Source organism: Bos grunniens, chromosome 2, assembly GCF_055505025.1.
Source record: "Bos grunniens cultivar Pamir isolate PY7600 chromosome 2, Bosgru_T2T1.0, whole genome shotgun sequence".
NCBI classification, from domain to species: Eukaryota; Metazoa; Chordata; class Mammalia; order Artiodactyla; family Bovidae; genus Bos; species Bos grunniens.
Window position 1 is genome coordinate 94,543,506 of NC_141166.1, and position 25,479 is coordinate 94,568,984.

The following is a 25,479-nucleotide window of genomic DNA, read 5'->3' on the forward strand; positions in this document are numbered from 1 at the left end:
ATGTTTACCCTTTAGAAGTCATAGCACCAGATTAATAAAGAAATTTAATTATGAAAGATAATAAATGTGGAAAAACAGTAGTTTTCTTCAAGTAGATTTATTCTTGACTTTTCTTCGGTGCAGACCCACCCACCCTCTCCCCACCATCCCTAGCAAAAAAAAAAAAGAAAAGAGCAAGAAGTTAACACAGAGATGTAGACAAAAGGAAAAAACCTGTAAGAGGGATTTCTATATAGAGATTTCAATCTATAACTAAGATCTACCTTAGTTAAAATAAAAAATACCTTATTGTCCTGCAATTACTGTTCATAAATTATTTAGATTACACTAGGAAATATTAATATTTTAAAAAGGATTGGGGAAATCCTGCTGAAAAATCTTGATATTTTTCTTAAATAAGTTTTGTGAAAGCTTTATATAATATAGAGTATCTATACTCATTTGTAATCACTGTTAATTTATAGAGAATTGATGTATTTATCTTTGAGGAGGTGCTCCTTCTGATATTTGGTTGATTTTTAGCAACTTTCTATTATCTATTCTTGTTTAAAGAACTTATGTAGTATTTAATGAGCTTTCTTCAGTTTTAAAAATATTATTTTAAATGGGTACTTGATTAGATTGTTATAAATTGTTTAAATTAGATACCCCAGTAATGAGTCATTCTACCTGCCTGGTATTTTAAAACGTAAAAATCTACACTTAAAAACAATTCTGTTTTCAGATTCTGTAAGTGAAGTGAGAGGTATGAGATTACTGACTGAATTTTAAAACTCACTTCTACAGTCTTCTCTCTTTCTCTCATGGTAAATTCCACCTCTTTTTCTGAATCCTCAAAGCTCATATTTCTTTGATTCTCTTGATAATTCAGTCTCAAATGGGACTATACATCACTTGTCCTGAAAAATATTAGAAACCAGCCTGTGCCTAATCATGGTTCAGATTTCACTCATATCCTGTAGATTTTCAGGGGAGCTCTGTCTTTCCTTCTGAAATAAATACTGTTTCATAATTTCTCAATATGCTTTTTCTTCTGTATTTTTTCCTGGCTCCTCTCTTCCTTCTTCATGATGCTCTTGACTTTAAATTGTCCTTCTTCTGTGGCTTAATACATCCTCATAGAGCAGGGCTGGACTTATCTATTAGCTTTTTTTTTTTTTTTCCTTTTTTGATTCTATAAAAATGTAAATAAAAAAGCTTCTGTTCATTTCATCATCTAGTCCCTGAGTAGGTAAGAGACAGACGCTCTAGCTCTTGCATCTGGGTCATTTAGCAGGAGGCTTGGGATGCTAAATTTGCATCTCATTACCTTTGTCTACTTTTAGAATGGTGTGCCTGGGCCCTGTGGTCAGTTGGCAGTATGCAGCCCTGGCTCCAAGGGAATGCTATGATACTTGAGGGGATGCCAATTTCAGTTGCCATCCAGTTCTCACATTCCTTGGTCCGATTTTCCTTATAAGATTTCCAATATATGTTTTATTATTAACTCTATACTATTGACTTCATGTCAGAAATTCATTGTGATATTAATCGATAGGTTATGATGAACAACTTTTATAATTTATATTCCATGGCTTCTATTCTCTGACTTTGGGATAATGTTTTTCCTATTAGGTAAACCTAGAGCAGGCATTTTGTCACAGATTTTTTAAGAGTTTTATTGTTGTGTCCTATGTTGAGATGAATTGTAGGTAATTGGATGGTGCAGCTGAATTAACACATTGAATTGCTGGTTATGAGACACTTCATTTGCTGTTGCAGACAACAATAGGCCCATTTTGCTTCTACAATGCACAAATTCTTATTATCTGTATAAAATTCTAATTCTAGTAGAATAACATGTATGCATCATTTCCATTCCTTTTGTGAGGAAAAATAACTTCAACGAATGTAAGATATTTGCCACTATTTCATTAAATAATTTTGAATTTCAATACACTTTTTGTTTGAGAATGTTAATCAGTTGCCCACAAAAATGACCCCTCAGAACATGAAATCAGGAGTCCCACTTTTACCCTGCATACCCTAAAATGTGTGGAGGTGTGCAGTTTGCATTAATTTTTGTGGAGAGCCTCACTTGAATGATTCTGAACAGCATTGCTGTCATCAGGAGTATGGTGATATGCAACAGTGTCATTTTTAGGCTTCTTACAAGCATAACAAGAATTACGCTTGTTCTTGGGTTTTTCTTCATTTTAGGTGTTTTAGGGGCAACTTCTCTAGGGAGGATGGAGACATATCTTTATCTAAACTTTCTCCTGAAAACTCATTAACTTAAGCATTAAATTAAGGAGTTAAAAAGATATCAAACTGTTACAAAGTGTATGAAGTAAAGCCAGGCAGAGGAAAACTGCTGAAGATGTGGGGAAGAGGGTGCTGCTTTGTTCTGAGTAAGCCCCAAAAGGCTTAAGTGAGAGACTAGGGCTGAAACAAAGTAATCAGCTGGAATGCGGGCATGCGTGCTAAGTCACATCAGTTGTGTCCGACTCTGTGCAACCCCATGGACTGCAGGCTGCCAGGCCCCTCTGTCCATGGGATTCTCCAGGCAAGAATACTGGAGCGGGTTGCCATGCCCTCCTTCAGGGGATCTTCCCAACTCAGGGATTGAACCTGTGTCTCTTATGTCTCCTGCACTGGCAGGCAGGTTCTTTACCACTAGTGCCACCTGGGAAATCCTAGTATTAGTGGTTCAGTTGTGTCCAGCTGTTTGTGACCCCATGAACTGTAGCCCATCAGGTGCCTCTGTCCATGGAATTCTTCAGGCAAGAATACTAGAGTAGGTAGCCATTCCCTTCTCCACTGGATCTTCCCGACCCAGGGATTAAACTCAGGTCTTCTGCATCAAAGGCAAATGCATTACTGTCTGATGGGATAGCTGGCCTTTTCTTCACTAATTCTACTTCCTATGCAAATATCCTTGTAGCAAGTTTTTTTTTTTTTTTTTTTCACTTTCTCTCCTAACTATCCCGCTTTACATAGACTAATGGAATTATATGAGCTGCTAAGAGACAAGAGGGGCAACTCAGGATAAAGCATCTTACAACTGTGGAATAAATTCCCTTTTATTTTGACACTTGGGATCTTCAAGCCTAATAATCAAATCCTTGCTTACCCAAAAGCAAAGTCTTCTAAACAGCAAGACCCACTTAAGTACAGAAGGTTCAGCCATTTCTGTTCCTTTATTGTTAAATAGAAAGCATCAACCAAGTATCACCAGACATTTAAGAAGTATTTTATGAAAAAATATTAGTAAAAAACTGCAACACAAATGAAACTAAGAAAGCTGAAAACCAGTGACCAATGAAATGACCTTGCATGGACCAGATAATTAAAAAATCATAAAGGAGACCAAAAAGTAAAATTTTTGAAGCGTTTCTAGAAAATATTACATTCATAAAACAAGAAGATGATAGGGAAGAGACACAATAAATGAACAAGAAAAACTATTGGAAATTAAAGATTTTCAGATCAATAGTTTAAGGGAACATTTTTAATTCAAATACACAAAAAACCTGAGCAATGCAAAGGAAAAGAACAAAAAGGTAAAAAGAATCACTATAAATCTCCCTGAAGCATGACTTCCTGCTAATTGGAGTTCTGATTATAAGAAAACAAAATATATAGTTAGAACTATTTTAAAAATTAATAGAATCATTCTCAAGTTTATGAAGGAAGATGATTTGCAACTCAAAATTCCATGTCCAATATCCATTCAAAATATCAATCAAGTGCAAGGGTAGAATTAATACATTTTCGGGCATCTAATGATTAAATATGCTTTCCTCAAATATAATCTTTCTTATAAAATTACTTGAGGTTGACCCCCATCAAAGTATAGTTAAGAGAAAGAGAAAGATATACCATAAAAGCTATGAAGTAATCCTATAAGGCAAATGATTCATATTACTTTAATCTGATATAGAGTTAATGTAAAAGAAGTAGAAAGCTTTATCTGGTGGGAGGCTCTAGGATAAAGGGGGATATTATGCAACCTTTAAAGTCCAAGAAATATTTGAGAAGACAAAGAAAAATAGTGTAAAAATGAAAAAAGAAGTGTAAACTCCATCCAAGAAGAACCAAAATATATACGAGAAAGGAAAGTAACCATAGAACTCTAGTTGGCACTGAAATGAATAATATTTTTATATTACTTAAATATAAGTGTTTTTTTAACTTTTTTTTTTTTTTTACTGATTTTCAATTTTCAGTATCAATCTTTAGCTAAAAAGTGGAAGAGAATCATAATTATAGACAGAATGCAAATATTAGCAATGGCATTGCCACAGTAAACATACAGATGGAAGAGGTTGGGAAGTAGGTATGATGCTTGGAGAAAACAGAAGGAAAGGACAGAAATTGGAAGATTAGCGTATTACAAAATAGGGGTCAAGAGATGGTACCTACAGTTGCTGCAAGTTAATTTTACATTCCTTAAAATTAAAAAAAAAATCTAAGAGAAGGAATAATAATATTAATAAAAATATAGAGAAACGTGGAGTGTGGTATGTGAGATAATTTAGATAATGTCTGAAATATTTTGGGTCCGTTTGTTTGGTCAAAATATGCTTTAATTTTTTTTTTAAATGTAGTTGCTTTTGGTGTGTCTCTACTCTCCAGATTTTCACAGATACCAATCACTCTCTGTTAAATCACCTTGATCTGTAAAGACATTTGAATTTAACCATTTTGTTTTAGAACTAATACATAATTAAAGGTGATTCCCTCTGGGGAGAGGAATAGTTTGGAGTTAACGGAGGGGACTCCAAGCTATAAAGAAATAGAAATACTTGGAAATTTTATTATTAAACACAGTATCAGTCATCCCTTACAGTATTATAAAAATTATGGGACTAAGAGGAGAGAATTGGATTATGGTCATGGTAAAACCCTTAATAAATTCTGTAGCATGTCATTTTAAATTCTTTGGATCTCAGTTTTCTCATCCTTGAAATGATGCAACTGGTAATACAAAAACAAAAAGCATGATATGACTGTATTCTAGTGTTTATTTATTTTCCAAATGTAGGCCTATCATTTTCTTTGAAAATGAAAGAACTATATGTTTTCTAGGTCTTATTTTCTTATAATTAAAAACAAACATTTTTTGTGATGTAAACATGCAAAGCATTACCAAATGATTCTCCAGAAAATCCTATTTCCATTCCACCTCTGTTTTCCTAAACATTTAATAGCTAGCACTCAACAATAATTTTAAACAACATTTTGTAGTGGTTTCCAGATAGAGACTGTAAATTTTATAGTCCTCTGTGTTATTAAATTGTACCAGTTACTCTGATTACCTGATGTGTCTGCAGATTCACAGAGGAATTGAGAGATGAAGGATGGCTGTTTCAACATTACACAGATGTGAGAATATTGCCGTCTTAGATCGGCAGCTGCTCTGGAAGTTCTCATTGCTTCTTCTTATTTGGGCTAACACTTTAATTTTGTAGCTAATCAGAAATAGTTGCTTTAAAGATGCTAGCTATTCCTAATGAATGTGAGAACACAGATGTGTCCCATAAGAAATGTCTAACCTGCTGATTGTTAGAAGATTTCTGTGTGTGTGTGCTTTAGCATCTTTTAACTGTGAACATTTATTCAACAAACTAAAAGAAAATTGTAATAACTTTCTATAGATAGATAGAAATAAAGACATTGGCAGAAAGAGAGATAGAGACCAGAGGTAGACAGAGAGAGAAGAGAAATAAGGAGTAATGAAGGTTCTGGTCTCTCCATATGCCCCCACTCTGCAGTTTGGGCCTTGTATAACGTAAAAAGTAGTGAAAACTGAGGACACAAATTACATATTAATTAATATGTTACAATCTAGTATTTTTATGATATGGAAGGCTAGGAGATTCTGAAGTGAGAAAAAACAGGTCAACAGTGAGGCATTCTTTAAAGCTGTAGGGGTCTGGTTTCTGTTGACAGGTTGTAATTATAACCCCTTGGGTCACCTCTTTTCACTGTTTTCTGAGTGATCTGGCTTTTGGACAGTGACTGGGGGAAGTGAAGAGGATGCTTTGTCCCTTTATCTCACCTGGTTCGATGAATCAAAGGTCTATTAAATTTCCTTTTAAAGGTGGAGTTCTTGACAATGAGTTTGAGCAAGCTTCAGGAGTTGGTGATGGACAGGGAAGCCTGGCATGCTGCAGTTCACGGGATCACAAAGAGTCAGACACGACTGAGCAACTAAACTGAACCGAACCCTTGGCAATTAATTATAACCTTTAGCTTATGAATCATACCTTAATTCTTAAGTAAAAAAAATGCCGAGATTCGAGTTTGCAAGAGGCAGTGGAACATGTTTGTGTTGAAACTACAAGTTTAAGACTGTGGTGCCTGCGTACATGTAGTTCAGAAATTTTGAACTATCCAGTTGCTTAAGCAGGTTAACAAAGCACAGTTAGATAGCTTCTGTGGGATTTAAGTATTTCATCTTTAAAATGCAAGTGACAGCGATCGTGACTAACACTAATACAACCCAGGTTTGTAATTGGTTATAAGGATTTCTTTTAGGCGCTTTATGTAATATTGGCACTTTGAATTCTCACAATTCTAAGAACCAGATGTTTATTTTCATCTTCCTAATAATTATAACTGCTTTCATGGGTTGAGGTGATTATGCATGTAATGTACTGATTACTGTCCCTGGCACTTAGGAAGTGCTTAACAAATGCTAGCTGCTATTAGTGTATCTCCCCTTCTAGGGTCCTCCACTGGCATGTAGTATGTCAGGTGCCTAGAAATCTGATCTGCTTAACCGATTTCCAAGATAAAATTCTCAGACCTGCAAGAGTTATTGTGCAGAGTAACTGTAAAATCAGATCCCAGGAGGCAATAAATAAATAGCAGTTAAAGATAGGATTGAAGCCAAGCAAAATAGAAACCCAGTAAAACTGTTTTAGTGAAATATTTAGAAATCTTATTTAAGAGGGAATTGAAGGTAAATGAAGGTAGGAAAAGAAATATCATATCATGATGAATTGATCATAATATTGTACAAATTGTATCCAGTACTAAACCCTGAAATGCTGCTTTGCAGAAAGTGTATCTAGCTTAGAAAAAGGGTGATAAGCTTCTATTCCTTTTAACTTTATTTGGAAAATTTTAGCTTCACTGCTGATTTTTGTGAGGTATTCTTGGCTAAGTTGAGCAGTCATCTTCCATTTTCCCCTTAGTTTTTTGATCAGCTTTGACTGTATTATTTTGTCTTGGCTGATTCTTAGAGTAACTGAAAGATGAGTGCTTTTTCTCTGTGTGAATATGAAAAACAGTAACCATTTGAAAACATATTACTATTCTAGCCTTAGTCCTTTGAAAAAGATGAAACATTATTGTTATATTTTTGTTCTTTAGTGACACAGACTTCATTTTAAGTATGTGATGTCTTATTTTAATGATTTTTTCTAAGTGCTTAATCGAAGAGTCTTCATTTTTTAATGTAGAAAGACACATAATTTGAGATAACAAATTGTAACTGATTTCTCATTTAGAAATATTTGAGTTCCAATTCTCTTGTCTTATCGTATGAGAATAATATGTTGTTTTCAACACTGAGTTTGTCAATTCCTTCACAATAATTTGTACACATGATAATTATACATAAATTAATAAACTGCTGGTGGTAATCTAATGATGCATCATGCTGTTTCTGATTTATTTCTGAATCATTTGTGGTCTATTGAAATGTACCAGGACTAATTATTTAATGTAACCTGTAACTTCCTCAACTCCAAAAATATGTTCTGTAAGATAGAATATTTATTTTTAAAAAACGATGAAGGAAAAACTTATGTTATGTTTAGTAAGAGTTTATTATATAAGAAATGGTTATATAGGTTGCTGCTGCTGCTGCTAAGTCATTTCAGTCGTGTCCGACTCTGTGCGACCCCATACATGGCAGCCCACCAGGCTCCCCCATCCCTGGGATTCTCCAGGCAAGAACACTGGAGTGGGTTGCCATTTCCTTCTCCAATGCATCAAAGTGAAAAGTGAAAGTGAAGTCGCTTAGTCGTGTCTGACTCTTAGCGACCCCATGGACTGCAGCCTTCCAGGCTCCTCCGTCCCTGGGATTTTCCAGGCAAGAGTTATGGAGTGGTTATTAAATAGCAAATGTGTTTTATTTGTGTTTGAAAATCATTTTCATACTAAAAATAATGAAATTACTTAAATGAGCTTTTACTACTTTTCTTATTGTGATCCAAACAGTTTTCTAGAGCTGCCTAAAATAATGTGGGATCATTAGTTTACATTTGCTTAGTCTTCCTGTTGCCTTCCATACTGAAGTTTTGTGTTTGAATATATTTTACAAGTAATTAAAAAGAAAAGTTTAGTCAAAATTTCAACAACCTTGTAAGGAATTTCTCTGTGAGAAATAATTAAAATCAAGTAATAATTCCTGCTGTGTCTGAGAATCATGCATGAGGTTAACTCTTTTCAACCAAGGTTGCATTAAGTCACAGACAGACAATTGATTTTGTTGTATTGTTGCATCTATTTGCCAAAATATTACACCATTCGTGTAGTATGATAGTCCATTGATAACTAACCTTGTAAATTCACTTTGTGACTAGTTTTCATTTTATTTAACAATGATTTGGGAGTTAGTACTCACAGAAAATATTCACTGTAGTTATAAATATAAAAACAAGATATAGAAATATTTAAAAATATGATTGATTTTGCAGTACATTTTTTGTAGTTCTTTTTTTAATTAGAGGATGATTACTTTACAATATTGTGATTGTTTTTGCCATATATCAACATGAATTGGTATTAAGTATACATATGTCCCCTCCTTCTTGAACCCTCCTCCTACCTCCGTCCCCACTGACTAATACTAAACCAAAGATATACTGTTTGCTTTCAGAGGACAGGACTGATGCCCACCAAATATGTGTATACATGTGTGTGTGCGTGCATGTGTTCCCCAAAGGGTTTCTACTGAAAGCTGAGTTTTTATTTTTATGTGTTTCTTAGGTATTTATCTATTTTTTAATGGGAGAAGACTCTTGAGAGTCCATCCCTTGGACTGCAAGGAGATCCAACCTGTCAATCCTAAAGGAAATCAGTCCTGAATATTCATTGGAAGGACTGATGCTGAAGCTGAAACTCCAATACTTTGGTTACCTGATGCGAAAAACTGACTCATTAGAAAAGACCCTGATGCTGGGAAAGATCGAAGGTGGGAGGAGAAGGGGCCAACAGAGGATGAGATGGATGGCATCACTGATGCAATGGACATGAGTTTGAGTAGGCTCCAGGAGTTGGTGATGGACAGAGAAGCTTGGCGTGCTACAGTCCATGGGGTCACAGAGTCGGACATGACTGAGTGACTGAACTGATGGTTGATTTCGTGGCTTCCCAGGTGGCGCTAGTGGTAAAGAACCTGATTGCCAACACAGGTAGATGTAAGAGACGGAGGTTCGATCCCTGGGTCTGGAAGATCCCCTGGAGGAGTGCAGACATACAGATATGTACAGCAGCCCACTCCAGTATTGTTGCATGGAGAATCCTCATGGTCAGAGGAGCCTGGTGGGCTACAGTCCTGTGGGTCACACAGAGTAGGATATGACTGAGCAAGCATGTCCTACTCATGACTAAGCACTGGAGTACTACCATGGTTGATTTATAGTATTGTGTTAGTTTCAAGTGTTACAGCAAAGTGATTTAGCTATACTTACATATATATGTCTACACATACATATTATTTTTCAGGTTCTTTTCCTTTGTAGGTTATTATACGATATTGAATATAATTTCTTGTGCTATACAGTAAGTCATTGCTTACTATGCAGTAGTGTGTATCTGTTATATAGTAGTGTATATCTGTTAATCCCAAACTCCTAATTCACCCCTCTCCACTCTTCCCTGGGCTTCTCTGGTGGCTCAGCTGGTAAAGGATCCTCCTGCAGTGTGGGAGACCTGGGTTCAATCCCTGGGTTGGGAAGTTCCCCTGGAGAAGAGAAAGGCTACCCATTCCAGTATTCTGGCCTGGAGAATTCTATGGACTGTATCGTCCATGGGGTTGCAAAGAGTTGGATACGACTGAGCAACTTTCACTCACACCCTTCCCCTCTGGTAATGATAAGTTTGCTTTCTATGTCTGAGGTTCTGTTTGTTTTGTAAATAAGTTCATTTGTATCACTTTTTTATATTCCACATAAATATAAGTGATATCATATAATACTTGTTTTTCTCTGTAAGACTGACTTTACTTAGTATGATAATCTCTGGAGCCATCTATGCTGCTGCAAATGGCAATATTCCATTCCTTTTTTATGCCCGAGTAATATTCCAATGTGTATATCTACCATGTTATCTTTATTTATTCCTTTCCTAATAGACACTTAGGTTGCTTGCATGTCTTGGCTATTTTGTAAACCGTGCTACTATGCACGCTGGGGTGTATATATCTTTTCCAATTAAAGTTTTTATATTTTCTGGATATATACCCTAGAGTGGGAATGCTGGATCATATGGTAACTCTATTTTTGGTTTTTTAAGGAAACTTCATACTGTTTTCCACAGTGACTGCACCGGTTAACACTCCCATCAACAGTATCGGGGGATTCCCTTTTCTCCACACCTTCTCCAGCATTTATCATTTGTAGACTCTTTGATGATGGCCATCCTGACAAGTATGAAGTGGTACCTCATTGTAGTTTTGATTTGCATTTCTCTAACACTTAGTGATGTTGAACATCTTTTCATGTGCCTCTTGGCCATCTGTATGTTTTCTTTGGAGAAATGACTATTTACTCTCCTGCCCATTTTTTGATTGGTTTGTTTGTTTGCTATTGAGCGATATGAATAGTTTATTTATTTTGGAAATTAAGCTATCATCAGTAGCACCATTTGCAAATATTTTCTCCAATCCCATAGGTTGTCTTTTCACTTTGTTTATGATTTCCTTTGCTATACTAAAGGTTGTAAGTTTGATTAGGTTCCATTTGTTTATTTTTGTTTTTATTTCTTTTGCCTTGGTAGAATGATCTAAGAAAATATTGTTGTGATTTATGTTGGAGAATAGTTTGCCTATGTTCTATCTAGGACGTGTATGTTGTCACATATTATATTTAAGTCTTCAAGCCATTTCGAGTTTATTTTTGCATATTGTGTGAGGGAGTGCTCTAACTTCATTGATTTACATGATTTAAATTGATTTACACATGATTTACATGTTGCTGTCCAGTTTTCTTCAGGGTATTTTTTTTTTATATATATAACATTCTTTTTTTTAAATTTTATTTTATTTTTTAACTTTACAATAAAAGTGTGAATCTTCACAATCTCTTGGGTATTGCTCAGATTACTTCTTTTATGATAATGCAGATTTATTCTTGACTTTGAGTTGTTTTATTAACTTTCGAGTCATTTTGACCATTTGTTGGACCATATTAAGTTTTGGTTCAGCTTTTTTTGATGTCCCTATCTAAAACCTTATCTTCAGTATAACTTTCTTTTCAATCTTAATTTAATGGTTTTGAGTTTTTAGCCAACCTTCAATTTAGAAATTTTATGAATTCCTATCTTTTTGCTGATACCCATAGATAGAGCTCCCTTTGCAGAGCCAAGTAAGTTTATCAACATGGCCTGACACCAACACCATCAACTCTTCCCTTTCACTGTTCTCGCTCCTCCTCATAGTAATACCCCTAAAACTCCATCATTTAGTCATTTTTAGCTGATTTATTTTTTGTCCTCTATTTTAATAGTATAAGTATTTGATGCTTGCCAAAGAAAAAAATATTATGTGATTTTAGTCATTTTACACATCTGTGTTTTATTTAAGTGAAGATGAAAGTCCCTAAGTCGTGTCCAACTCTTTGCAAGCCCATGGACTATATAGTCCATGGAATTCTCCAGGCCAGAATACTTGAGTGGGTAGCCATTCCCTCTCCAGGGGATCTTCCCAACTCAGGGATTGAACCCAGGTCTCCTGCATTGAAAACAAATTCTCTACCAGTTGAGCCAGCAGGGAAGCCCAAGGATACTGGAGCAAGTAGCCTATCTCTTCTATACCGGATCTTCCCAACTAAGCAATTGAACCAGTGTCTCCTGCATTGCAGGCAGATTCTTTACCAGCGGAACTACCAGGGAAGCCCTTCTAAATAGCCATGTACTTTTAATTTGCCAAAGGACTACATCTCACAATAACTTGATGTATAAAGTTGTGGGCCAGCAAAATATTACCATATTTTAATACAGAAGCATACTTCCTTGGTGTGTGAAGTGATTCCTACTTAAGTAGTCAATATATATAATCAGTTAATAAATAGGGCTAGTGGTTTGGGGATCTACTTGGTTTAGGGCAGTATGTAAATGCAAGGTCAGCGACATGTACACGTTGGTATATTTAAAATGGAAAACCAACAGGGACCTACTGTATAACACAGGAAAGTCTGCTCAATGTTATGTAGCAACCTGGATGGAAGGGGAGTTTGGGGGAGAATTGATACATGTATATGTATGGTTGCATTGCTTTGTTGTGAACCTGAAACTATCATAATACTGTTAATTAGCTATATTTTAGTATAAAATAAAAAATAAGACAAAAAAAAACCCAAAATAAATAAATACAAGATCAAGTGCTTCCAAAGTCTCATTAACAGACACATACCTACAAATGAGTTTTTAGCAGTGGGTTCTTGTGAAACCCTGGGGGTCCATGTGGTGAGAGCCGTTTTTCTTTTTGTCTGCCCTACTGCTTTCTTTCTGTCATGTCTCTTCCTTACTGAAGTCTCATGCTGTTAAAGAGAGGATTTTTCTCATTTCTGCTTCTGGGGATTATACCTCATTCAAAATGAACAACATCTGCAAACTAGAGCTACATATTTTCATAAGGCTAAGCCATTCTGTCAAAAAAAAGGGCCTCTTATGCCATGAAAAATATAAATGTCATCTTTCTATATGAACAATATTACAAATTTATGAATAAGAAGCACATTTCTACATGTTATCCTGTAGAGTTTTTACTTTTTATTCTCTGTGTCTTTCAGCAAATTCACCCACACTGTGTTATCTGTGGCTGTATTTTACAGGAAGATGTGTGCCTTTACCACTGTGCAGGGGCTTCAAGGACAGTGGATTTCTTCAGTGTCTAAAGCTCTTATCTGATGATATACTTGGCTGATTGCCATCAAGCAAGCCGTTCAGAGGACTTAAGAATTCAGATTTCACACAGCGTGCGTCAGTCTCAGGGATAAAATTGAAACTTCTTCACGTGTTACTCTCTCAGTACAGGTTCACACCTTCAAGTCATTAGAAATTTCATGAATGCCTACCTTTTTGAAAGGTAGATCCACATATAGGTCCATGCACATATAGATCTCTCTAGTCAGGGCCATGTGGCCCAGAACCAACACCAACAACAGCACAAGGGAAGGAAGGAAAGAAAAGGAACTTGTTCTCTAGATTGGTGCAGTGTTGTGGTTGACCTCTTCCTCCCTTCAAGCAGCTGCAGTCATGTGGCTTGTTGTACCTTAGACTTCTTGTGTGACCTTGGTTTACAGTGATGTCCAGTCTGAACAGGGTAAAAATTTCCGTTTTCCTCCCAGCCAGTTTCAGGTGTGAGATCATGTCACTGAAATTTATCCTCTGACATTCGGCTCCATTTCCCCTTGAAATGGAACTGATCAAGGAGTTGTCCCGCTCATTATTGATACTCATGAAGCATTTAATATAAGTACCTACATTTTTGTCGGTTTCTGCAGTTTAATAAATCCTTTCTTTTATCTTCCCAAATTGTAGATGTATATCTACATCCATCTGTCTTTAAAAGATTATAAAATCCACGAAGGCAGTCCAACATGGTTTTTTTTTATGCTGTACCTAGCAAAATGTCCTACACAATTATGTCTTTCCTACACACATTAATTAGATTGCACATGTACAGATAGATCCCCTAGGCCTTCCAAAGCCAGAGACGCTACTTTGGAAAATGATGCAGGCCAAAAAGGATTTAGGTCAGTCAAATTTTTATCTGGCTCTCCCAGAAGGATAGTTGAAAATGCCTTTCTGCTGTGCTCTATTAATCTCTTCCTTGTGATTTTTTTCCTTCTCACATTCCATTGTCAGCTCATCAGAGATTGTGGATTTCCTGTACTTCTTATCAAGCTCATTGGGTATTTGAAATGGCAATGTCTTTGTGATATTCACCAGAGTGGCCCAAGAGTTCTTCCACATCTGTCATTTAAAAAAAAAAAAAAAAATTATCTGCAATGTGTTCCCTTTGCAAGAGGCATAAGTCACAGAGTTTAAGATGGAAAGGGATCTTGAGGGGTGATCCTGTCAGCCCACCCTCCCTCAGTCTAGGCTATGCCTAATCTAAACCCAAAGCTGACATGTTTCTTTAAAATAAATTTACTCCACATTGTATAGTCCATTACCTACTCCACATTGTTGGTAGAGGGATCTCACTAAAAATAGTTCTGGGCATGTAACTCCTGGGTATAAAAACCTTTGAAAGCCCTACTGGTTAAATTTCAAAATTTTCAGCATGTCATTCAAGACCCTTTATAGAAATCTATCCCAGTGAGCTCACTTCTCATTTATTACCCTCTCCTGATCTATTTTAAGAATTCACTGTATTAATTTGTTACCTAGGCATGGTATAGATATCTATGACTATTTCTTTGCTTGTACTGTTTTGTAGCCTTGAAATACTTATCTTTTCATTTCAAAGATCAGCTTAAATTCTACCTCTTTTTAAAAGATTTTCCCAAATTTTTAAGGCAGAAGCTTTATATTCCTTTTTCCAGTTTCCATAGTACTTTGTTTCTATTGCTGTTGCTGACTTACACCATGTTATCTTAGTTGTATCCTCCTCTGTCTCCCACTTTAAATTATAATCTTTTTCACAGTGGAGGCATCACATTCCTCATTGTTCCCTGGAGGCCTACCAAAGTCCATAATATAGCTAGTTATTCAATAAATGTCTTGAAAAATTGTTAAATATTGATTCAGTAGGAGAAAGGGCTGTGAATTTAATGATACTCTATTGAATGAATTTTTGTGACACTTCTCATGTCTCTGTTTCTAGAATATGATAAGGATATAAAATATTAGCTAGTCCAAATATATATATATATAATATAGTCCAAAGTTAATCACTGCAAATTTATCAAAAGTGTGGGTTTAAAAGGGTATTTAAAAAACTTTTCATTCCAGCAACCAGTAGAACTTGAAGTCCCTTTCAGCATTTCTGGAGAATGAACCTTCAACTTCTTCTTTCACTCTTCATTTGGCCCTTTTTTGGGAAGCCCATTCTGTTTTGTCATTCTTTGCAGTAAGTCATTTTCCTTATTCTGAGCTTAAATTTGATTTCTTGTGATTTTTCTCATTGGTCTTACTGGTCTTCCTTCTCCTTTGGGGGAGCACAGACAGCAAATTTAAACTGTTTTCCACACTGTCAGTTCTTCACATAGGAACAGCATTCAGATTTATGCTGTATGTTCAGTTTTACAGGTTGAGTGGCCCTAAACCACACTGTGTGTGTGTATGTGCATATAAATACATATACATATATACACATGTTTCATATATGTAATTAACTCCTGTGTTAGTGCACAACCAGTCAGAAAACAGTTGAAAATCATTTTAACTGGATATAAGATAACTTGCATAGACACATGTAGAGATAGAGACAGAAAAGTAGATTACCATATAAACAATTCACATTCTGGTCAATGTGATTTATATATATATAATTTTAGATTTTACATAGATAAAAGGTGCTAGATATTACATTATACTTCTAGATTTTGAATTCCAAGATAATCATATTTTTTGGTTATTTTATTGCCATGCAAGAAATTATCCATAAATTTAGTGGCTTAAATAAAGCCATCGTAATCTCTCATAGTTCTGTGGGTTAAGGGGGCTCAGCTGGGAGATCCTCACTTGGGAATTCTCCTGTAGCTGCCATCAAGTGGTGTCCGGGACTGGAGTCACTAAAAGCTGAATGAATGGGATGTCCACATGTGAGTATCCTTTACTCGCATGTCCTATGCCTTGTGCTCCACAGCATGGCTGGCCTCTCCAGCAGAGTGACCTGAAGTTTTTCCATGGCAACTGAGCGTGCCAGGAGGCAGAAGACAGAAGAGGCTAGGCCAGTTAAGAGTTACTCCTGGACTGGTACCCTGTTGCTTCCAACATAGCCTCTTGGTCAAAGAAGTCCTAGCCTCTGCTCAGATTCCAGGAGGGAAAGAAATAACTTCATCTTTTGATGGGTAAATGTCAAGGTCACGTTGCAGAAGTCCATGCAGGATGGTCGTCTTTGGAAGATCCAACCTGCCACACCCTATGTTTGGAAGATATAGTAAAGTTAAAGATGCACTTTCTTTTTTTTTTTTAATTTTAATTTTATTTTATTTTTAAACTTTACAATATTGTATCAGTTTTGCCAAATATCAAAATGAATCCACCACAGGTATACCTGTGTTCCCCATCCTGAACCCTCCTCCCTCCTCCCTCCTCCCTCCCCATACCCTCCCTCTGGGTCGTCCCAGTGCACCAGCCCCAAGCATCCAGTATTGTGCATCGAACCTGTACTGGCAACTCGTTTCATACATGATATTATACATGTTTCAATGCCATTCTCCCAAATCGCCCCACCCTCTCCCTCTCCCACAGAGTCCATAAGACTGATCTATACATCAGTGTCTCTTTTGCTGTCTTGTACACAGGGTTATTGTTACCATCTTTCTAAATTCCATATATATGCATTAGTATACTGTATTGGTGTTTTTCTTTCTGGCTTACTTCACTCTGTATAATAGGTTCCAGTTTCATGCATCTCATTAGAACTGATTCAAATGTATTCTTTTTAATGGCCGAGTAATACTCCATTGTGTATATGTACCACTGCTTTCTTATCCATTCATCTGCTGATGGGCATCTAGGTTGCTTCCATGTCCTGGCTATTATAAACAGTGCTGCGATGAACATTGGGGTACATGTGTCTCTTTCCCTTCTGGTTTCCTCAGTGTGTATGCCCAGCAGTGGGATTGCTGGATCATAAGGCAGTTCTATTTCCAGTTTTTTAAGGAATCTCCACACTGTTCTCCATAGTGGCTGTACTAGTTTGCATTCCCACCAACAGTGTAAGAGAGTTCCCTTTTCTCCACACCCTCTCCAGCATTTATTGCTTGTAGACTTTTGGATCGCAGCCATTCTGACTGGCGTGAAATGGTACCTCATAGTGGTTTTGATTTGCATTTCTCTGATAATGAGTGATGTTGAGCATCTTTTCATGTGTTTGTTAGCCATAAAGATGCACTTTCAATCAGTTTTTCTTGTCAGAAGAGGTAAATACAAATGTGGTACATTTAAACAATGGTGTAAAACATGAAGAAAGCACCAAAATTGACCATAAAACAATAGAAAGCTAACTCACATCTTCTACCTGAAGTTCATCACATATTTACACCACATTTCTAATTGAATCTCATGATTTGAAAGATCTCAGTTCTAAATTTAGGCTCAAAAGAATCTTCACTTAAAAAAAAAAGAAATAACTAGTATGAGATAACTAGATTACTTAATCTTAGTTTCTGGAAATTCATCTCTGGTGTATAATATAATCTCTTCTGCTACTGTTAAAACAAATTTGTTACTTGGAAGCTAACTCTAAAAATAATCCTTCATACAATTAAATAAAACTAAACTACTAGATATTTCCTTTTATGAAATATAGATTTTTCTATTTGAGCCATTTTAAATATTTTTAATTTCCTGAATGTTAATTCTTTCTATTCCTCTCCTCTGAATTCCTTTGAATTTTTCTTCATTTTAATTTTTGCTTGACATATGAACCCTAATATCTGCTATTAATAATTTATCCTGGTCAAATAATCATTAAACCCATGACAGAGAAACAAGCCATATTTACAATAGAAAGTGTACAAGGCATTGGCTTAGGGCTCTTAAGGGCCAATGAAAATGGGGAGACAGAGAGAACACATTAGAGAAGACTTTAAAAGTTATAGATCAATCAGCTTGCTTTGATATCTAGGAAAATAGGGGAATAAATCAAAGAGACATTTGATTTTTCATACACCTCAAAGAGGAGAACAAATGTGGGTAACAACCAACATTGCTTTGAAAGTATTAAATCACTGAGTTCATCTAATTTTATTCTCTGACATCATGACAGGACTTAAATATGAAGGGAAACAAAAGAATTCATATATCTTCACTTCAGCAAGGTTTAATTTTTATCTTGTATGATGTTCTCATCAGCCAGTTAAGAAAATGCAGTCTTGAATAAAGGAAGGCATGGTTTGTTTTGTGTCATTGAATCAGTGACCTGCCAGGGCAGACCAGTTGAAACTCTCGAAGGGGTTGATTGGATGTTTATAATGAATATTATTTGTATTAATCTCCAGAACTTAATAATACAAGATATGAAGTCTGTGGACTAGGAAAGTTAAATTTAAAGCTAAATCTATGTGAATTTGAAAGAATACAAAGTATAGATAGGAAGAAAAGTGGCTGAAGTATCTTGAAGTTTGACGAAAACCTCCAATTAAAGTCGCACTTAACATGCTAATGTCTAATATAGTAAAAATGTAAATGGTAATATCTAGGCATACTGACACACTGTTGCTATAAATTAAAAATAAGACTTGGTAGAGGGCTTGGATTATCCAGAGCGGTCTGTAGCATTTCCTGTCTTTGCTTGCATCACTTGTCACGTAGTAATCAATCCTCTGGTCTGTTTTCAGTTACAAGACTGTAACACATTTTCATCTATCTTCTTTAGGTCCTGTAAAACATTTGACTCTGCAAGAAAATAGGAAGTGTTAATTTCTCAAAAAAAAAAAAAAGCTCTTTTACTAAAGTTGCTTTGTTTCCATGCTTTTTCATTTAAACAGTTTTATTTCAGTGTCATATTTTTGGATAACCTCTTTGAACATATTTTAAAAGGTAAACTCAACATTTGTAACAACAAGAATGCATAAAACTCAATTCAGGACATGACAATATGAAGACCTAAGGGCCAAATCAGGCAGCAAACACTATGTCATGGCTGCAAATGGATGCAGTGACTGTAAAAATATAAACTGGTTGTGGGGTTGCTCAAATATGAAAATTGTGTACATCTGTGTTAATAAGATACAGTTTAGCAAATTTTAAAAACCTCATGCTATTTGATCCAGGAGTTTGCTTCTGGATATTTTATCCTGAGGAAACAATCTTGCTGTGGCAGAAGATATACTCAGAAGGAACTTTACAGTGGTTTTTATTTTTTGGTAGCTGATATTTGATAACAAGTTATAGATCTTTAAATGATGGCATGTATGGGATGCCAATCAGTAAAATTATTTTGCATTGTAACAATAAACATAATATTGAAGAAATGAAGGAAAAAATAAGCTAATTATGAAAGAATTTATATTGTACAATTCTTTAAATAATGGTTTGGAAATAAAAATAGTAAATATATTGTTTGAAATTAAATATGTTGTTTTAAGAATTAAGGGAGATTTTTATTTATGTTTCATTTTTTTTTTGGAATTTGAAAAATGGAAGTTGATAATTCTGATTAAGGAAAAATAGCTATATAAAGAAAAAAACCACTGATGACCTTTAAGGACTGTTTGATAATCTTTTCTTTTTTAATTGCTGATAAATTTTATTTGTGAATGTCACTTCATTATTTAACTTTACATTGCTGTATTCATGGACTATAGTATTATTGTATGGTTTATTTAAAAGTCCAAAGCTAGATTCCATATTTACTTTCATTCTCCTTTATTTTATGGATTTAATATGCTTATATAAATATGTTATTAAAATATAATATCTTTGATTTAAATATATGCATATTAATGTATAAATTATACATACACATATATAAAATAGAGAAGACTGTATTTATATACTGTATATATCAGTTCACTTCAGTTCAGGTGCTTAGTCATGTCTGACTCTTTGCAACCCCATGGACTGCACGCCAGGCTTCCCTGTCCTTCACCAACTCCCTGAGCTTGCTCAAACACATGTCCATCGCATCGGTGATACCATCCAACCATCTCATTTCATATATATATGGAGTTTTGTTATTTTAGTTGTCCAAGAACATTGAACAATCATGCTGATTTGTTTTTTAACTTCTTAATGTTTTTCTTGATTTGAAACACTTCACCGATTATCTCTTTGGCTATTTTTCTGTGATTCCAAAATATCTCAATGAAAGCAAGACATTTATTTATTTCTACCTATTTTCCCTAATTTACAATTTTGGTATAGCTTCAAACATACAGAGAATTTGTAATTATTATACTTAAGAATCCTGATTACTCTCTGTCTAGATTTGTATTTACATTTTACCCCTGTGCTTTATTATTTCTGCCTGTTCTTTCTCTCTCCATATATGTTTATATATATATATATATATATATATACACACACCCACACCTGTATATGCATTCTATAATTGCATAATTATATATGCATATGTATGTGTACATATAGATAATATTGCCCTGAATCTTTTGGGAATAAGTTATAGACATCATGCTTCTTTTTTATTTTTATTCATTTATTTTTAAAATTAATTTAATTGGAGGATAATTACTTTACACTGTTGTGATGGTTTTGCCATAAAGCAACATGAATCAGATCCAGGTATACATGTGTCCTCCGTATCCTGATCCCCACCCACCTCCCTCTCCACCCTGTCTCTCTGGGTTGTCCCAGAGTGCCTGCTTTGCATGCTTCTTTACTTGAAGTACTTTAGTGTGTATTTCCTAAGAATAAGTACATTTTCCTATATAACTATAGTACAATTTTAACCATTAAGAATATCATTTTAGCAAAATGCTATCATGTATTAATAACTCACAGAACCTCTAGGATCACATGTGTATTTGGTTGTTATGTCTTTTTTAAACTTCAGTTTTTAATGACTTTGATGAGTTCAGGTCAGATATTTTTAGACTTTCGTCAGTTTGCATTGGCCTGATATTTCCTAATGATTGATTCAGTTTGCAGATTTTTGGCAGACATACCACAGAAATCACGTTGTGTCCTTCTCAAGTGCATCATACTTGGAGGCTTGTTTTGTGGGTTTGTTCCATTTTGATGATTTTTCCTTGATTATTTATTTAAGGTGGTCTTGTTTCTCCATTGAAGGTTACTGTTTTCTTGATTGTAATTAATAAGTGATTTGGGGGAAGATACTTTAAGACTATGGAAATATCCTGTTTGTCAACACCCTTTCACCTACAAGTGCTAATCCAGAGATATTTTCCTGACTTAATCAGTTAATTATAATAATATTAATAATATGTGTTTAATGTTGATTTTCTAACTCTAAGGTATATTCTGTGCAAGGAAAGAATTTTCTGATTCTTCTTTATATACTTTATTCATGTATTTTATTTATAATTTATATTCTGTAATGAAGTTTAATTCTTTATGATAATTATTTATTCTGGTTTTCCAACTTCCCAGATTTGATTTGTGAGAATTTCTTTAAGCTGAGGCCAGGGTCCTTTTGAAATAGCCCTATCATTTATTTTTTCCTATTTTTTTGGCTGCTCTGCACATGGCATGTGGGATTTTAGTTCCCTCACCAGTGATCAAATGCATGCCCCCTGCCATGGAAGCATGGTGTATTAGTGACTGGACTGCCAGAAAAGTCCCAGCCCCACCATTTCAAAATGCCTTACTCCTCCCTGAGGAAAAAACAAACAAAAGAAGGCATCACCTTGAATTCTATATCTTTTTAAATATTCTCCCTATCTTTGTGTTCTAATCTGTCAGGATAGTTTTTCAACACTATCAGAGTTTCAGTGGACTTTCAGCTGGTGAATTTTATGTCACTCTTAGGATCTTTGTTTTCTTTGCTTCTCTCCCTCAGTTTCTAGACCCTTTAGATCACTGTCGTACAGCTTGAAAGATACTTCTGTTAGAAATTGGTGTTTAATTTTCTGTTTACTGGTAATCTGACATTTTTATTGTCCTCCAACTTCTAGTTATGCTGAAGGCCTAGAATTTGTGTGTTTTTACTTGTTTTTGTTGGCTGTATATTTTACAGTATGTGTGGAAAGTTTCAGATTTAGGTGGCTATTATTACCACAACTACCTCAAATTCCAGGCCCATATTTTTTAAGCATTCCACAAAACATATTGGTATTTTAAGTTATTTGCCATATGCCATGATGTAACCAGACATTGTGGCTGCATTGCCTTACCTTTAGCGGTCATCGTTCTCTTAACCTAGATTATTTAAATTGAAGGCTTTTTTCTTTATTCTTATAATTATTTTATTGAATAGCACACCTCTCAACCCAGGAGTTGTCTCTCTGAAAAATGTGTCCACTGTAAACAAAAAAATTATGATTTGAGATGATTGAAACTTACGATTGTGTACCAGCCAATTGTATTTTAAAAATTTCTCCTTTAGATTTAAGATTTATCAGCTATGTATTTAAATACCTGGAAATTCAACCCCCTGACTTTTAAAAATGTATATGTATGTAGAAATGAGGTATCTAATCAATAACATCTGATTATGACAATATTGTGAAATGTAGTTATAAGCAGTCACTTAAACTAATGAAATATGCTCTTGGAACATATTTAATATCATTCTTTCAGTTTCACTGCAAAGAGGTCTGATCATGGTTGGTAGGTAAGGGGGGTTTGGATCAGGAGCGAAACATTCTGATGTTTGAAAATTACAGAGTAGGACAGAGTTTGCAAATTAGGAATTAGATGAGTGCAGGAGGCATGTCTCATGCGAGAGCAGCAATCATTTTTCTACTTTCTGGAAGCTGTGAACCCAGACTTAAGATATATTTGCTCTTCCAAAAAAAAGATAGAAATTAGGACTCTTATGAGAAATTTCTTGCTTTTGAACATTTTTTAATATTTTAAAATCATGGTGTAGAATTTTTTTAAAAAATTGCCGTACACCAGTTTTGGTTGTTATGCTCCAGTTTGCAGCTTCTGCTCTGCATGAGGTGTAGGGACTAGTAGGTGTTGTCGTGAGAAGAAATTGAGGTTGAAAGTGGCTGGCTCTACGCCCAGGATCACTGCTTCTTAGCTGTGTCAAATTGGGCAAGTCATGGGATTAAGGTTAGTTTGAATTCTCTTGCCTAGGAGGATGACTATGCTACAGCATGAAGGAATACACAAATCTGCCAGTTGTTATAACTTCGTAATTCTATTGAAACAATATGTGAATGTGAGTTTGTATCAGTCTATTCTATTTAAACTCTGAGTTTTAAACTTAGAAAAATGAAATTTATAAAAATACAGGGTTTCATAAAATTTTTTGATTTACTTTTGACATTTACCTATGAACTCAGTAACTATCTCTCAGTTCAGTTCAGTTCAGTTCAGTCCAGTTGCTCAATGGTGTCCGACCCTTTGCAACCCCAGGAATCGCAGCATGCCAGGCCTCCCTGTCCATCACCAACTCCCAGAGTTCACTCAGACTCACGTCCATCGAGTCAGTGATGCCATCCAGCCATCTCATCCTCTGTCGTCCCCTTCTCCTCCTGCCCCCAATCCCTCCCAGCATCAGAGTCTTTTCCAATGAGTCAACTCTTCGCATGAGGTGGCCAAAGTACTGGAGTTTCAGCCCCAGCATCATTCCTTCCAAAGAAATCCCAGAGCTGATCTCCTTCAGAATAGACTGGTTGGATCTCCTTGCAGTCCAAGGGACTCTCAAGAGTCTTCTCCAACACCACAGTTCAAAAGCATCTTTTGAACTATCTCTAGTTTCATCTTATTTGAGAAGCTCCCTGTTGAGCATTAGTACAATCATTCGTTCCTGTGCAAGGCAGAGGCCAGTGCCACCCTCTTGTCTTTCACACACTAGAAGATCGATTAATTAGGTGTTCTACTCATAATGCCTGTTCTGCTTGTTGAACTGTTGATTTGTTAAGCCAGTGTTTCTGCTTCATCCTACAAAGCACCAAATCTCTGGGCAGAAATTCTACTAGCTGCTAAGAACGAATGTCTCTCTAAAGATGCTTGCTACTTAATTTTTATTTGTATGGTCTATAATGTGTTTGAACTGTCGGAAACAACACATTGTACTTTGAAGGGTTACTTTAATTATCATTAAGTTGTGTTTTGTTTTATTTCATTTGAACAGTTCTTTTATAAAACAAAACAGCATACCCAGAAGCATAAAATTCACTTAAGTTTTGAAATATTTTGTACTTCGAAATTACTGTGCTTTTCCATACATCTTTCCTTTAAACAAACACGTTAATTAATGAAATCTGATTAAATAACTTTCTCCTTATAATTGGCTTTCTGAAAAAAAAAAAAGAAATAAATGTTTGTTTATTTTTGTGAGGTGTGCAAGTGGCATGTCTGTGCTTTTCTCAGTACCTAGTTTTCAATTAGAATTGAAGCACATTTACAAAGTGAATCAGTGTAATTCTCTGAATAAATCAAGCAGAATTCTCCTGTGACTCAGGGATTTTCATGTATTAGACAGAAGTACATTTTCAAAACTTGAATTATGTAACAACCACCTAAAAACTCCAACTAAATTCACTTACAAATACCTCATATTTTTGAATTGCTCTTACGTTATTCTGGCTCATTCTGGGGGCCTGTGTTTCTTACACGGATTTTGAAAGTCCACATGCAGATTCATCTTAAGAGTGTCCTCCTTGACTGATGTGTAGGAAGATTTGCATATAGTTGGGAACATTTCTGTTCTTCAGCCTACTATAATATGCTAGATGTATAATCTATATTTTGCAAAACCTTATTTCAGTATGTTAAAATATGTGATGTCTGAATGAGTGTCGGTCTGGATTAGAGTTTCTGTGACCTTGGCAAATTGCTTACTCTTCTGTATTTCTTTCTTTTCACAGATGCATTTTGTAGGAGTATTCTGAGGATGAATGTTTGCAAATCATTCTGAAATTGCCAAGTGCCACATACAGTAAGTAATATGTATTTTTATTTTTCCACTCAATTGCAGTCATGCTGAATAAATTTGGCACACAGTCATAAAAGAATACATTTCTATTTACAGTTCTTGATATTTGTGAATACTGAGGAAAACTGTATGTAAAAGAGAAAAATTTGAGCTATTTGCTAGTCTCAATTAAGTTGCATAATTTCATGATTTCTGATGATTGATTTTACTTTTGTTCTATGTACATAACTGGTACATAATTTCTATCACTTATTATTTAAGTGATTCTTTTCCCTTTTAATCATAACTTGAGAAGCATGTAGGAAAAAAATAGTGTTATTAGCCAGTGTTGCTATGGAAATTTTAAAGAGGAGTATTGAATTAAATATTTGGATTTTCTAAGGATTAAGATTGGCTATGTATCAGGCAGTTTATGTATTTTGTCTTAATTCTTCCCCAATTAAAGATCACTATTCTTATTCCCATTTTATGAATGAGAAAATTGAGATCCAAGATGTTTTAATACCTGCCCAGTATCTATTCAAAGTGAAGTCATTGGCTTTGATGAAAAC

At 35.1% G+C, this 25,479-nt stretch overlaps 1 protein-coding gene across 27 annotated transcripts in view; it reads left to right on the plus strand.

The window, feature by feature from the left end:
• Positions 1-25,479, plus strand: part of GALNT13 (polypeptide N-acetylgalactosaminyltransferase 13) — a 943,716-nt gene that overhangs the window by 289,947 nt on the left and 628,290 nt on the right. For all 27 annotated transcript variants that reach the window (XR_015151979.1, XR_015151977.1, XR_015151981.1 and 24 more), the window contains one exon: positions 24,861-24,931. The gene's annotated coding sequence lies outside the window, so the exon portion shown is untranslated. The remainder of the gene's footprint in view (positions 1-24,860; positions 24,932-25,479) is intronic.